General features: G+C 57.4%; 1 protein-coding gene across 3 annotated transcripts in view; it reads right to left on the reverse strand.

The window, feature by feature from the left end:
- Window positions 1–13,497, reverse strand: part of SRC (SRC proto-oncogene, non-receptor tyrosine kinase) — a 53,198-nt gene that overhangs the window by 33,247 nt on the left and 6,454 nt on the right. For 2 of the 3 annotated variants that reach the window (XM_087445291.1, XM_004430422.3), the window contains exon 2: window positions 1,158–1,224. The exons of the other annotated variant lie outside the window; for it this stretch is intronic. The gene's annotated coding sequence lies outside the window, so the exon portion shown is untranslated. The remainder of the gene's footprint in view (window positions 1–1,157; window positions 1,225–13,497) is intronic. 3 annotated transcript variants of the gene reach the window in all.

Below are 13,497 nucleotides of genomic sequence, written 5' to 3' on the forward strand. Positions count from 1 at the left end.
AATTGATGAACGAATAAATAAAGTGTGGTATATCCATATAATGGAATATTATTTGGGAAGAAAAAGGAATGAAGTACTGATACATGCCGCAACATGGATGAACCTTGAAAACATTACTCTAAGTGCATGACGCCAGACACAAAAGACCACATACTGTGTGATTCCATTTACATGAAAGGTCCAGAATAGGCAAATCTGTAGAAACAGAAAGTAGATTTGTTGTTGCCTGGAGCTGGGGGAGGAAAGTTTGAGGGAACGTGGGGAGTGACTAATGGGCACACAGTTTCTTTTTGGGGTGATGAAAATGCTCTAAAATTGACTGTGGTGATGGTTGCACAATTCTGGGAATATACTAAAAACCACTGAATTGTACACTTTAAGTGGGTGAATTGTATGGTAGGTGAATTATATAGATAAATAAATAAATTTTTTCAAATTATATAGATAAATAAATTTTATATCTCAATAAAGCTGTGATACTTTTAAAAAAAAAACTACACTGGAGGCCACTGTTCATCTATTAGATTGGCAAAGATCTCAAAATTCTACAGCAGCCTGTGCTGGTGAGAGAGAGGGGAACCAGAGGGTGTGGTGGGAGGAGACATCAGCACAACCTCCATGAAGGACTGTCTGGCCATATCTATCAAAATGACAACTGCACGTACCCTCTGATGCAATTTCGGACTGATCCTAGAGGTATCCTCATACATGAACACTAAGCATATGATTGAGGATATTCATCGTAGAATTGTCTATTATAACCAAATGACTGGCAACAACCAAAGTATTCTTTGCTAATTAAATAAACCATGGTCTTCATCCACAATGGAATACTACGCAACCATGAAAAAGAAAGAAGCAGCACAAAATGATCTCCAAGGTACACTGTCAAAAGAAAACAGTCAGGTGTAGAACAGCATATACTACGTGCTTTTTTTTTTTTTTTTTAATTTTTTTACCATACATGGTTATATACACCTGGATCTTCCTGGAAGGATATACCGGAAACTCCTGCCAGTGGTTGCCTCTGGCAAGGAGACCTGGGTGCAAGAGAGACTGACTTTTCCCTGTCTTCTTTTGTACTATTTGAAGGATTTTTTACCTCGCGTGTGTGTTAATGCTTTTTTTTTCCTTTCTAAGAAAAACCACCGGCATACCTGGTTTCAGTTCCTGGCTTGCTCTCTCATAGCTGGGCAAGATGCTTCACTTCTGAGCCTCTGTGTTCTGCAAAGGGAGGGATAATAATAATATCTACCTTGCAAGGTTGTTGCCAAGGATTAAATAAGACAACACACACGCAGGGCTCCCCACTGTGCCTGGCTCCCAGCAAGTGCCCGGTACTTGCTGGTTATTAACATGTTACTATGTACACCAAGACAGATGTCACAGGTGCCACCAGAGAGCCCCAGACCAAGTGTCCAAGCATCAGCAATCCCTTCACACTGGGGGAAACCAGAGAAGGCTTCCTGGGAGAGGCAGCACTTGAGAAGGGCTTCAAGGACGAGCAGGCATCCCACAAGTAGAGATGACTGGGGACGGCGCTCCTGGCCAAGGGAGCCGAGCAGGCAAAGGCCTGGAAGTAGGAAAGCCCTGGGCATTCCCTCGATCACTGTGCATCCATTGGCTCCTTCCACAAAGCTCCACTGAGCACTCACCATGCGCCAGGCAGTGAGTGAGAGAGACAGACAGAAGCCAGGCGGCTGGACCAGCCAAGGGAAGGATTACAGAGTGCAGTGACGGGGACAATGAGGGACTGGGGCAGAGCCTCACCCAGGTCCAAGTGCTCATAGAGCAGGCCAGGAAAAGGAGGCTCAGAGAGGGAGAGGCGCTGCCTAAGGTCACACAGCAGGTTCTCAACTTCCAAAAACAGCCTCTCTCGGCTGCGCCCTCTCCTCATCCCACAGGCCGGGAGAAGAGAAGGCCCACAGGGGCCCTCCTGATGTGCACTCATCAGAAGGAGGAGACAGGTGCCATCTCAACTGGGGACCCCACAAACAGGAGGGACAGTTGGTTCTCAGATGATAACTACAGCTAGTTGATGGGGAGAGAGACTCCCGTCCAGGCACCACGCTAAACAGTACACTACATGCATGAGCCCAGGCGAACCCACTGCAGCCCTATGTGATCAGCCTCGTTTTGCAGATGAGGAAACTGAGGTACAGAGAGGTCAAGTTGCTTGCCTAAGGTCACACAGCTCCTAAGAGACAGCACCAGCAGGCAGACTCAGATTGTCTGGGCTCTGCAGCTTTGTGCCCCAGGGCCCATCCCCCAAGGGAGTCGCTGGCTATGTCAGCAAACACACCCCTCTCAGAAGGGCCCAAGGTGGGAGCTGTTCTCAGCCAGTCCAGGAATGTCTCCTGATAACAGTGGCCCCACCGGGGGGGCGGGAAGACTGGGTGGTGGAGGTTGTGTGGGGAATGTGTGGGGGTGGAGGAGGGAGGAGGCAGTGGGGAGGGACACAGCCCATTGGCAGCCATCTGTCCTGCCTCTGGAGAGGGGAGCAGAAAGTCCCCATCAGGCCCCCGCCAGAGCCAAGTGGGTACAGCGTCATGGTTGGGGGGCCCTGCAAGGAAGCATGGGAAGGGCAGCCCAGGAGGTGGACACACACGTGCAAAGGCCCTGAGGCACGAAGGTCAGATGTGCAGAGGGTTATTGAGTGAGAGGTCTCGACTGAGTGGTTCCCAGCTTAACTGAGTCGCTGCTGGCCTTTGGCCCAGATGTGAGGAGGTCTGAGGGAGGCCCTGAGAGGGATCTGTCCAGCAATTTAGGTCAGAAAGGCCTGAAAAACTGAGAGGGAGAGCCATGAAGGTCTCCTCGGGGCCCTGAGGGTGTTGGGCAAGGCGGGGTCAGGTTACTGAGCCTTCTTCCCACAGCAATCCTGTCAGAGCACAGTGATCTCCAGCTCCAGAGGGCTGGAGGGGCAAAAGAGGGCACCTAAACCAAGGTAGACTTCCCAGAGGAGGAGACATCTCGGCTGAGGTCTGAAGGCTGGGCAGTTTGTGGGAAGAGGGCTGGGAAGAGTGATCCAGGCGGAAGGCACTGCTTGGGCAAAGGCCCAGAGGTGAGACCATCCAGAGAAAGGCTAGGGAGCCAGGTCAGGTCAAGTCCTGCACCCTCAGTTTCCCCAGCAGCAAATGGGGGGAAAGACAGGCACACAGTGGGTGGCCCCACCTTCCCCACACCCACTTCCCGCCATCTCCCTCCTCCGAGGCCCACGCCCAAGAGGGAGGTCACTGGGGAGGGGGCGGCTGGAGCCCCCACCCACAGGAGCAGCTGGGGGCTGGTGAGGGTGGCGGGCTTGGGAGGCTCCTCTGACCACCCCCGGCCCCGCTCCGCTCCCACCCCGTGGTCCAGGCCAGGCGGCCGGGCAGGTGGGGGGCCAGGCGGCTCGCAGACCAGGAAGTCCCAGCCCCCGTCTCAGGGAGCCTGTGGGCGCTATCCCCCTTTACTTTCTTTCTGGCCCGGGGCCAGGCCCCCCACGGTCAGCCCTGAGCTCGACCCCTGCCCCCACTCCCCAAGCCCACAGGCGGCCTTCCCCCATCCGTGACCGCAGGAAGGCCCAGCCCTCCCTTAGTCACCCCTGACGTGGGAGAGGGCATCTGGGCCTGAGCCTGGGGACAGCGGTCGGCAAGATGGCCGAACTCCTAAAGCTCCTGCTGCTGCTCCCAGGATCAAGGCCAAGGGTGCAGGGGGCCCGCGGCATCCTCCCTCCTCCCTACCCCTTGACGGTCCCCTCAACTCGGAATTACCCCCCAGCCTCCAGACCTTTGCACATGCTGCTCCCCCCGAGGCTTCACCACCCACCTCCCCGGCCCCTGCGCCCCCATGAACTCCAGGGCACCCTTTGGGCCTGACGACAGGCAATACCTGACCTTGCCGACACCCAGCTGAGAGAGGTACCCCTCTTTTTCTGGGCTCACATAGCCCCCATCACATTGGGATTAAGAGTTGGACTGCCTGAGTTCAAAACCTAGCTCTGATTCTTCCTAGCTGTGTGACCTCGGGAAAATTACTCCACTTCTCTGTGCCTCCGTTTCCTTACCTATAAAATTGGATAAAAATAATAACTTACCTCCAAGGACTGTTGTGAGGATTCAATGAATCATATTTGTGAAATGCTTAGAGCAGAGCCCGGATCCTAGCAAATGTGCCGTAAGTGTTTGCCATCAATCAATAATAGTAGCAGCTGTTATTGGTTGAGCACCTACTGTATGCTCAGCATCTTACCTGGATCATCTCACAACAGCCTGGCAGGAGGGGCCGTTATGAACCTCACTTTAGGGCAAAGAAAGGGAGGCCCAGGGGCATCAGCTCCACCTCAAAATATATCCGAGGGAGGAGGGGATTTTTGCTGATATTAAGGAATTATTGTTGGATTATGGTTTTATGGCTACTTTCTTAAGACGAGTCCTTATCTTTTAGAGATACACGCTGAAAGATTTACAGGTGAAATACGACGTGCGCGATTTGCTGTAAATGACACAGGACGGGGGGAGATGGAACAGGTGGGGAGGGGGCAGGACAGGCCACAGGTTGGCGGTGCTTGGGGCTCAGCGATGGGAGAGTGGAGGTTCATGATACTAATAAGCCCCCATAATAAAGAGTTTAAAAAGGAAGATTAAATGAAATCTTCCCAAAATAATGTTTGACCCCTCCCACCATCTACCCCCAGCCTGGGCAAACCATTATCGCCTCCTCCCCTCGCTGGACCAATGCAGTAGTCACCTCGCTGTTCCACGCTCATCCCCACCGTCTGTTCTCCACACAGCAGCCACATGTGCTCAGAACCCTCAGTCAACGTCAGAATGGTCCAGAGGCCCTCCCTGTCCTACCCCTCAGTCTTTCTGCCCTTTTCTCCCTCCATTCTCCGCCTCGCTCACTCTGTTCCCCTGGCTTCCTTGCTGTTCCTCCAACACTCCAGCATGCCCTTACCTTAGGGTCTTTGCACCGGGAGTACCCTCTCCCTGGATTCCCTTCCCCCAGGGCGCAACAAGACTCCTCTCTTCCCTCTTTGGAGGTGAGCTTCCAGCCCAGCCACCCTCTCTAACTGCAACATTCTCCAGGCCCCAGCCAGCACTTCATCCCCTTCCCTGCTTCACATCCCATCCCGGGCACTCATCACCTTCTCACAGACCACATGCGTGTCTTCCTTATTTGTTGTGTTTGTGTCCCCCCCCAGAATACCAGCTCTGCAAGAGCAGGGATTTTTGTCTGGTTGGTGCTCTGCTGTATCTCCAGCCTCTAGAACATTGCCTGGCACATAGTAGTGCTCAGTAAATATTTGTGGAGGGAGGGACAGAGGAGTAGGCAGCGGGAGGGAGGGATAGAAGGAGGGGTGGAGCGATAGAGGGAGGGGTGAAGGGATGGAGGGAGGGATGGAGGGATGGAGGGAGGGGTGGAGGGATGGAGGGAGGGGTGGAGGGAGGGAGGGAGGGAGGGGTGGAGGGATGGAGGGAGGGGTGGAGGGGTGCAGGGAGGGAGGGAGGGGTGGAGGGATGGAGGGAGGGAGGGATAGAGGGAGGGATGGAGGGATGGAGGGATGGAGGGAGGGAGGGATGGAGGGAGGGAGGGATGGAGGGAGGGAGGGAGCGGTGGAGGGAGGGAGGGGTGGAGGGAGGGGTGGAGGGATGGAGGGAGGGTGGAGGGATGAAGGGAGGGGTGGAGGGAGGGAGGGAGGGAGGGATGGAGGGATGAAGGGAGGGGTGGAGGGAGGAAGGGAGGGGTGGAGGGAGGGGTGGAGGGAGGGAGGTGGAGGGATGGAGGGAGGGATGGAGGGAGGGTGGAGGGATGGAGGGAGGGATGGAGGGAGGGGTGGAGGGATGAAGGGAGGGGTGGAGGGAGGAAGGGAGGGAGAGAGGGAGGGGTGGAGGGAGGGAGGGAGGGAGGGGTGGAGGGATGGAAGGAGGGAGGGAGGGAGGGAGGGAGAGGAGGAGGGATGGAGGGAGGGATACAGGGAGGGGTGGAGGGAGGGAAGGAGGGCGGGATGGATGTATGGGTCCTACCCAGGGCCCCAGAAGATGAAGAGGCACAGGCCTCAGCCCTGGGTCTGTCCAGCCCCACAGCCCATGCCCCGACCACTGCGCTCTCCTGCCACTGCCTGGTGTGTTCCTCTGGCAGAGCCTCTGAGCCCCCTGATTACACAGGGCACTGTGCAAGTCTGAGACAACTCAATGCCCCAAGCCCCACCTAGCATGGGCTCAGGCCCAGGACAGGTACCAGGGATGTGTGCTGAGTGAGCAAGGAGCGAGTGAAGAGTGAGCCAGGGGCCATCCGCGGGCCAGGGGCAGCCAGGACGTGTCTGGTCCCGTGTTCACAGTACAAACACGCTCAGGCTTCAAACCAGCTCTGCCAGTGTGGCCGGGGCAGGGCGGGGCGCTGCAGGCTGGGGCTGGCACCGGCAGAGGTGGAGGGGTGCTGCCGGGGACAGGACCCGCAGCCCGGGGAGGGCAAAGGCCACGCCACTGGACCATGGAGCTGCCACCAATCCCAGCCCTGAAGAGGCAGACTGTTCCCGCCCCTGCGGCTCTCGGGTTTCCTCCTGGGCAGGAAGGGGCCCCCTTTCCAGACCCCAGGCCCTGCCTGCCTGTAGAGGGCAGGATCCCTCCCGCCAGGACCTGTCCGCAGCCCGGAAGCCCTGGAGGGAAGGCAGGGCCCGGAAGTGGGTGGCGCCAGAGCAGGGCAAGGCCGCAGGTGACCTGGTGTAAACCTGCTCTGTCCCCGGTTGCCGCTCAGCCTGGAGCCAACCCCGTGCCCTTCTGGACTCAGTTTCCCCGTGTGGAAAGTGGTATTGGGCACGGATTCCAGGAACCGTCCATCCCAAGGTGCTGAACTATCGAGAAGAGGCCACTGGGAGCTCCAGCCCTGCCCCGAAGCCCCGCTCTGGGGGTGGACGTGGCCAGAGCCCAGACTCGCACACATGTCCCGCCTCCCCACAGAAACAACAGTAATAAAGATTCCTGCTGGTTACTGAAGCTCGCCGTGTGCCTGGCGTCAGGCTCGGCGCTTTACACACACTGTTCCATCTGGTCCTCCCGACAGCGCTGTGAGGCAGGGCCCGTTACTGTGCCCATTTCCCAGCAGAGGAAACTGAGGCCCAGGTCACATGGCAAGTTGGAGTCCAGGTCCCCGATCCCACCCCTGAGGTCACACTGGGCAGCCTCCATCTCCTCAAGACAGTTCAGGGCAGGAAAGCAATCTCAGGTACACCCTGAAATCATTAGCTGGAATTTGAGGGGCAGGGTCCATATTCCCTAAATCCATAACCCCCTCAGTCCTGAGAGGCCAAGGCCCAATGCTGGGCCATGGGTGTACCACTCTGAGCCTCAGTTTCCTCATCTGTACAAAAGGGTAGGATCCTGCCCATTTTGCCTAAGGTCTCCCATCGTTTAAAGCTGCAGGAACTGGAGGACGTGGTCCAGACCTCAGGACGAGGTGGAGAAGCCGCTGGGCCTCCGGAGGGACTAGGGAAGGGAAGGGAACATGAACCAGAAGCCCACAGCGGCTTACGGGGGCACTCATCCCCTCTCCACCAGCAGCCCGAGAGAGGAAGGATGATTCCTCCCGGCCCCCACGTAACCCACTTCTAAGCCCTGGCCCATCTCCAAACAGCCTGAATCCACTTTCTTCCCTCCCGCCACGGCCACCCCCTAGTCCTGGTCCAGCCTCCTCCTCCAGGCTGGCCAACTGGGGCAGGGAGCCTGTCTGAAATGTCAGTCTGAACCCATCACCTCTGCTTAACATCTCTCACAGCCTCCACACTCCAAGACAGAGGACAAAGTCCTCACAGGGGCCCCCAGCTGCCTACAGTGGACTCTACCAGCTCCACCCCCTTCACTCATTCTGCTCCGCCCACACTGCCCACTTCCCCTTTCCCTGAGAACCCAGTACACGACTGCCTCAGGGCCTTTGCACTTGCTGTTCCCTCTTCCCAGAGCATACTTTCCCTGGACATCTATAGCTTCACTGTCACTTCCTTCAGGTGCTTTACTCCAATGTCAACTGCTCAGAGAGGCCTTTCCTGACCACTTGTTCAAACGGCAACACACCCAGCCAACTCTGCTCTCTGTTTGAGCCTCACTTCAAAAGCTATCTGCTCACAGAGGGCCTCTCTGACCTCCCCCAGCCCAAGTGAGGACCTTCAACTTCTCCTTCTGAGCACGGACCACTGCTCTGATGACATAGTTCACTGTGTGAGTACACGTCTGACGAAGACAGAGGCCACTTCTATCTCACTCGCAGCTGAATACTCTGCAGTGGGTGTAATAATCAAAACAGTTGAAAGATGGGATGCTTGGGCACCATCCGGGCAGAATGGACACTGGCCAAAAGCACAGGGCAGAGCGTGGAGTGGGTACCTGGTAATCACTGAATGAATGGATAGATGGATGGACGGATGGACGGACGGACGGAGGGAGGAAGGGAGGGAGGGAGGGAGGGATGGATGGATGGACGGATGGATAGGTGGATGGATGGATGGATGGATAGGTGGATGGATGGATGGATGGAGGGATGGATGGATGGATGGATGGATGGAGGGATGGATGAATGGATGGATGGATGGATGGATGGATGGATGGATGGATGGATGGATGGATGGATGGAGGGATGGAGGGATGGAGGGATGGATGGATAGGTGGATGGATGGATGGATGGATGGATGGATGGATGGATGGATGGAGGGATGGAGGGAGGATGGAGGGATGGAGGGATGGAGGGATGGATAGACGGATGGATAGGTGGATGGATGGATGGAGGGAGGGAGGGAGGGATGAAGGGAGAGAGGGAGAGAGGGAGGGAGGGAGGGATGGAGGGAGGGAGGGATGGATGGATAGACGGATGGATAGACGGATGGATAGGTGGAGGGATGGATGGAGGGAAGGATGGAGGGATGGATGGATAGGTGGATGGATGGATGGAGGGAGGGAGGGAGGGAGGAAGGGATTGATAGATAAGTGATCAGGACACACACAGTGGGCTTGGGACTTGCCAGGGATGCCTGGGGCCCTGAGAAGGTGGCCGAGAGAAGGGAAGGGTCCACCCGAGCTCACCAGCCAGGCTCTGGCCTGAGCAGCTGCAGGCAGCCCAGCCTCTCCTCCCGCACAACTTGACTTTCATTTCCTATCCTCCCGGTCTGAGGAAGCTCCTTACCCCAGGGGATCTGGGGGAGGAGGAGGGGCAGGCTCTGGTCCCCGAACAGAGGGGGCTCCCAGGCTCCATCTGTCCCACCACAAAGGGGCTTTGTCCTCGGTGCTGAGAGCCTGGGGCCGATCGGAAGCCGCCCCTCAGCCGCCCAGCAGGTCCCAGCACCCGGGTCAGCTGGGCCAAGAGCTCGAGAGCCAGATCCCAGGGCTGGTTCAGAGTGGGGCACAGCCTCTAAAATCTCATTAATCCTCCCCAGGAGCCCCAGGAGGAGGGCCTAGGGTGACCCCAATTTTGCAAATGGGGAAACAGGCTCAGAAAGGCAAAGTTTCTCGGCCAAGGTCTCCCAGCCTGCAAAGAACAAAGCTGGGATTCAAACCCAGGCCCATCGGCATGAGAGTCTTCAGCCATGCTCTCAACTCACCCTGTCTGGAGAATGGACCCTCTGGGTTCAAGAGGGTGGAGAGGACTTTCTGGAGGCACAAGTGGGCAACCCTGCCTGGCCCCTCCCCCCAGCGGCAAGACCTTCGCCCTCGCGAGGTTCACCCAACAAGGGAAGGAGGCCGGCCCCAAACCCAGGGCCCCTGCCCCACGCCCAGCCCATGCCCCAGGTGCCTTGGGAATCTGCCAGCCAGGCCCCAACACGTCTCCACCACTTCCTTTCAGGCGGGCATCTGCAGGGAAAGGATGTACGGCAGGCAGACCAGGGGGCAAAGGCCCCCCGCTCACCCGCCATTCCCATCCATCCCAGACCTGCCATTTGCCTGGCCGGCACCCACCTTCTCTCCAGGCCCATCTGCTCTCAGTGCAGCCACCAGGGCCACCTCCCCAAAGCCACACTGCCAAGGGGCACCTACCCGGAGCCAGGCACCACCCACAGTCCTGCCCTGTGGTCTCTCCTCACTGCCCGGGGACAGCACGGAGACTCCCTGAGCACGCACTCAGGGCTGCCACTGATGGGTGCCGCCACTCCCAGGTCAAAACTCTACCGGCCCTCCGAGCTCCAACAAGAAGAGCTGCTCACACCACACCTCCCCCTCCCCTAGAAAACCATTCCAACCTTCCAGGCATGTCAGACATACCACTTCCTCCAGGAAGTCTTCCCTGACCCACTCCCTCCAAGGTCCCAGACCAGCTCCTACCTTCTGCCCCAGGTAGGGGTCCTTGATCTTCATCGCGAACCCCAACCTCTGTGGGCTGCCTTCACTTAGCAACAGTAACTGAGCACCTGAGCCCCATGTGATCCTTCTCTTCGTCACATCTTCAGCTGGAGGCCTGCCCTGCTCCCGGCAGCCCCAAGCCAAAGGCTGAGCACCATGGTGAGGGTTTGAGGCCTTGCCTGATCAATCTAGTCCCCTTCCAACTGCCTTGCACATGGCCTGCTGCTCGCCACCTCCCAGGCTATGCCTACACACACCAGGCTATTTCCCGCCTTCATTTTTGCTGTGCTGTCCCTTCCTCCTGGCATGCCCTCACCCTTCTTCCCTCGTGAGCACCTGTCACCCTTTAAGACTCAGGCCAGGCATCACCTCCTCTGGGAAGCCCTCCGGCACTGTAATGGGCTGCCACAGCTCATATGGCGCCCACCCCGGGGTACAGCAATGATCAGCATCTGTGTCTGGCTCCCCCAGGGTGCAGGCTGCTCCCAGAGTGCATCTTTGGGGTCCCCAGCACAAGGCCCCGACATCACCAGCAGGTAATGGAGAGTCCAGCTGCCAGCTCTCTGCCCAGAGACCCCCGGGGCAGAGGCCAGGAGCAGCTCCTAGCGGCAGTGCTGAGTCCTGTTTCACCCGCGCTGCCCACAGATCTAAGGTATGGGCGGGGGGACTTTCTGCAAATGGCCAACTGGTAACCAAACCCACGTCGTTTCTAAAACTAGGGCACAGGAGAGAAACGGGAACAGCAGAATTGTCCCCAAATAGAACTGTGGCTCATCTGGTTCCAGGGCCTTCGGGAACACCTGGCAGGGGTGGGGGTGGGGAGGGCAGGTGGCCGCTCCCACGGCTTCGAAAGGAAATCTAAAGTCTGGAGGACAGGGAGGTCAACATCATGGCACTGGCGCTGACACCCTGCCCACTCCCCCAGGGTCCGTCCAAATCCTGGGAGGTGCAGGGTCCCCTTCCACTTACCCCCCCAGCTACGGGGTGCTCCCACCTCCCAGCCTTTGCTCACGGGGTCCTCTGCCTGGAATGCTGCTCTCCCTTCCCACCAGTCAGAACCCTGCCCATCCTCATAACCATGACCATTGACCAGACACTTCTATAAATCTGGCATGGGTAGGCATTTGGGGGAAGGAGTTTATCAAGTCTTCCCAATAGCCCCATGAGGAAAAGACTCCTGCTCCCATCTCACAGATGAGGAAACTGAGGCTCAAAAAGAGAAGCCACTTGCCCAGGGCACACAGCAAAGGAGGCAGGTGGACCAGGTGATGTGGTGGGTCCGGGGTGCCAGCAGCCACAGGGCACCCAGAGGGCCTGGCGGGGCCTGGGTCAGCCTCCTAACCAGGCCCAGCTGTGGGGACTTGGCATAACTCCGGGAAAAAGTCCGCAGGGTATGGTCCCACCCACCCAGGCAGAACAGGAGCCCCTACCTCCCCCAGACCCCCACCCTAGGGTGTCTGCTGACTGAGGAACCACACTGGTACAACGCGATGGAGCCGTCTCCCTCACAATATGCACAGACCCCCTGCACAGACGAGAAAATGAGTCCTTGAAGGGGACAGTTTCCCCATCTGCAAAGTGGGATGTGCACCAGGAACCTCTAGTTGTGACATGCCCCTGTGGCCTGGTGGATGCTGTTTCCTTTCTCTGAGTCTCAGTTTTCCTATCTGAAGAATAAGGTTGTCATTCCTTTCCTCTTCAGGCTGATGCAAGTTAGAATAAAATCACAGCAAACATTTACTGAGCGCCTACTATGTGCCGGCATCACTGACAGAGTGGTGCACAATGCCTCACTTGATCCTTAGGACAAGCCCGCTATGTGGATACTGCCATTAGGCCCACTTTGCAGATGGGGAAACTGAGGCACAGAAAGGTGAACTGACTCACCAAAGTCACAAAGCTGGTGGGTGACAGCAGTCAGAGGAAAAGCCCCTGGCGTTGGGGGTTGGGGTGGCCCCCAAGAGGAGTCTCCTGGCCTCCACGCTGCCCTGAGAAGGCTGGGAGGGGCTGGAGGAGGGTCAGGGATCAGACGGGAGGCAGAGAAGGACTCAGCCTGGACAAGGCGGGGCAGGCCTGCGGTGTTCAGGAGGCTCTGGGTCCAAATCCACTCACTGGGTGAAACTGGACAAGTCCCTTTGCTTCTCTGAGCCTCAGTTTCCCCTTTGGTGAAATGGAGCCAGAAGTGCCGCCTCACGGGGATGCTGGGAGGATCGGGCACTGAGCAAGCACTCCACTGCGCGCTCAAGGAACGGATGACGACTGACGAATCCCGAGGGCCGGTCCGCTGCCACTCATTGCTCCTTCAGGACCTTAGTTGTGTCTGATTCTCCACCCAGAAGGGATGGGAAGGTGGGTGCAACCTGTCTCTTCTCTAATCCCTAGAAGGAACCCTCCAAGTCTGCCAGCCTTCCAGGCTGTGTGACCTCAGGCAAGTCACTTCAGCTCTCTGAACCTCCAGATCGCCCCTTTGACAATAAGTCGAGGCTTTCATGGGACTCTGAGAGAGGGGATCCCGCCTGGGGAGACTGGGGTCTCACGGGGACCCAAGCACTGAGAGCACCTGGCACGACTCTGACCTGAGGCCTCAGTTTCCTCATCTGCCAGATGAAGATTATTATGACGGTTCTGTCTCCCTCCCAGCCCTGCTTAGGGATGCTCAGAGGCGACCATGGAAAGCGCTTTGTAAACTGTAAAGTGCGGTGCCCTTGGGAGTGATGATTACCACTGCACTCCCTTAGAGGCAACAAGAATCCTATGACTTGCCATCTAAGGCAGGATGTGTCAGAGCCATGAGGGAGGGCAGAGAAGGAGCCAGGGGGGTGCAGGGGAGGAAGTATGGACTCAGGTTGGGGCAGAGAGGGTGGGCAGTAAACGCTTTCCAGAGGCTGAGGCGTCTTGGCCCCTAGAAGGGTATCAAGAAGGAGGGCATGCTAGGCAGTGGGACTGCGGAGGCAAAGGCATGGGGGCTGGACAACCCAGGGCAGCAGGAAGGCAGCCGACGGTTCAGAAAGGCTACAGGATAATCTGAGTGAGAGGGAAATGCGGGGACTGACTGGGTGGGCAGAGGGAAGAGCTCTGGCCTGGACCAACACACCTCCAGGAGTCCCTGGGCCCATCCCGGCCTCTCTCTGAGCCTCGGCTGCCTCTCAAAAAACCCGAAGGCCGTACAGCTCCTGCCTCTCAGCCCAGGCAGGCAAAG

Source organism: Ceratotherium simum, chromosome 21 (genome assembly GCF_057802395.1).
Source record: "Ceratotherium simum simum isolate JZ-2026a chromosome 21, ASM5780239v1, whole genome shotgun sequence".
NCBI classification, from domain to species: Eukaryota; Metazoa; Chordata; class Mammalia; order Perissodactyla; family Rhinocerotidae; genus Ceratotherium; species Ceratotherium simum.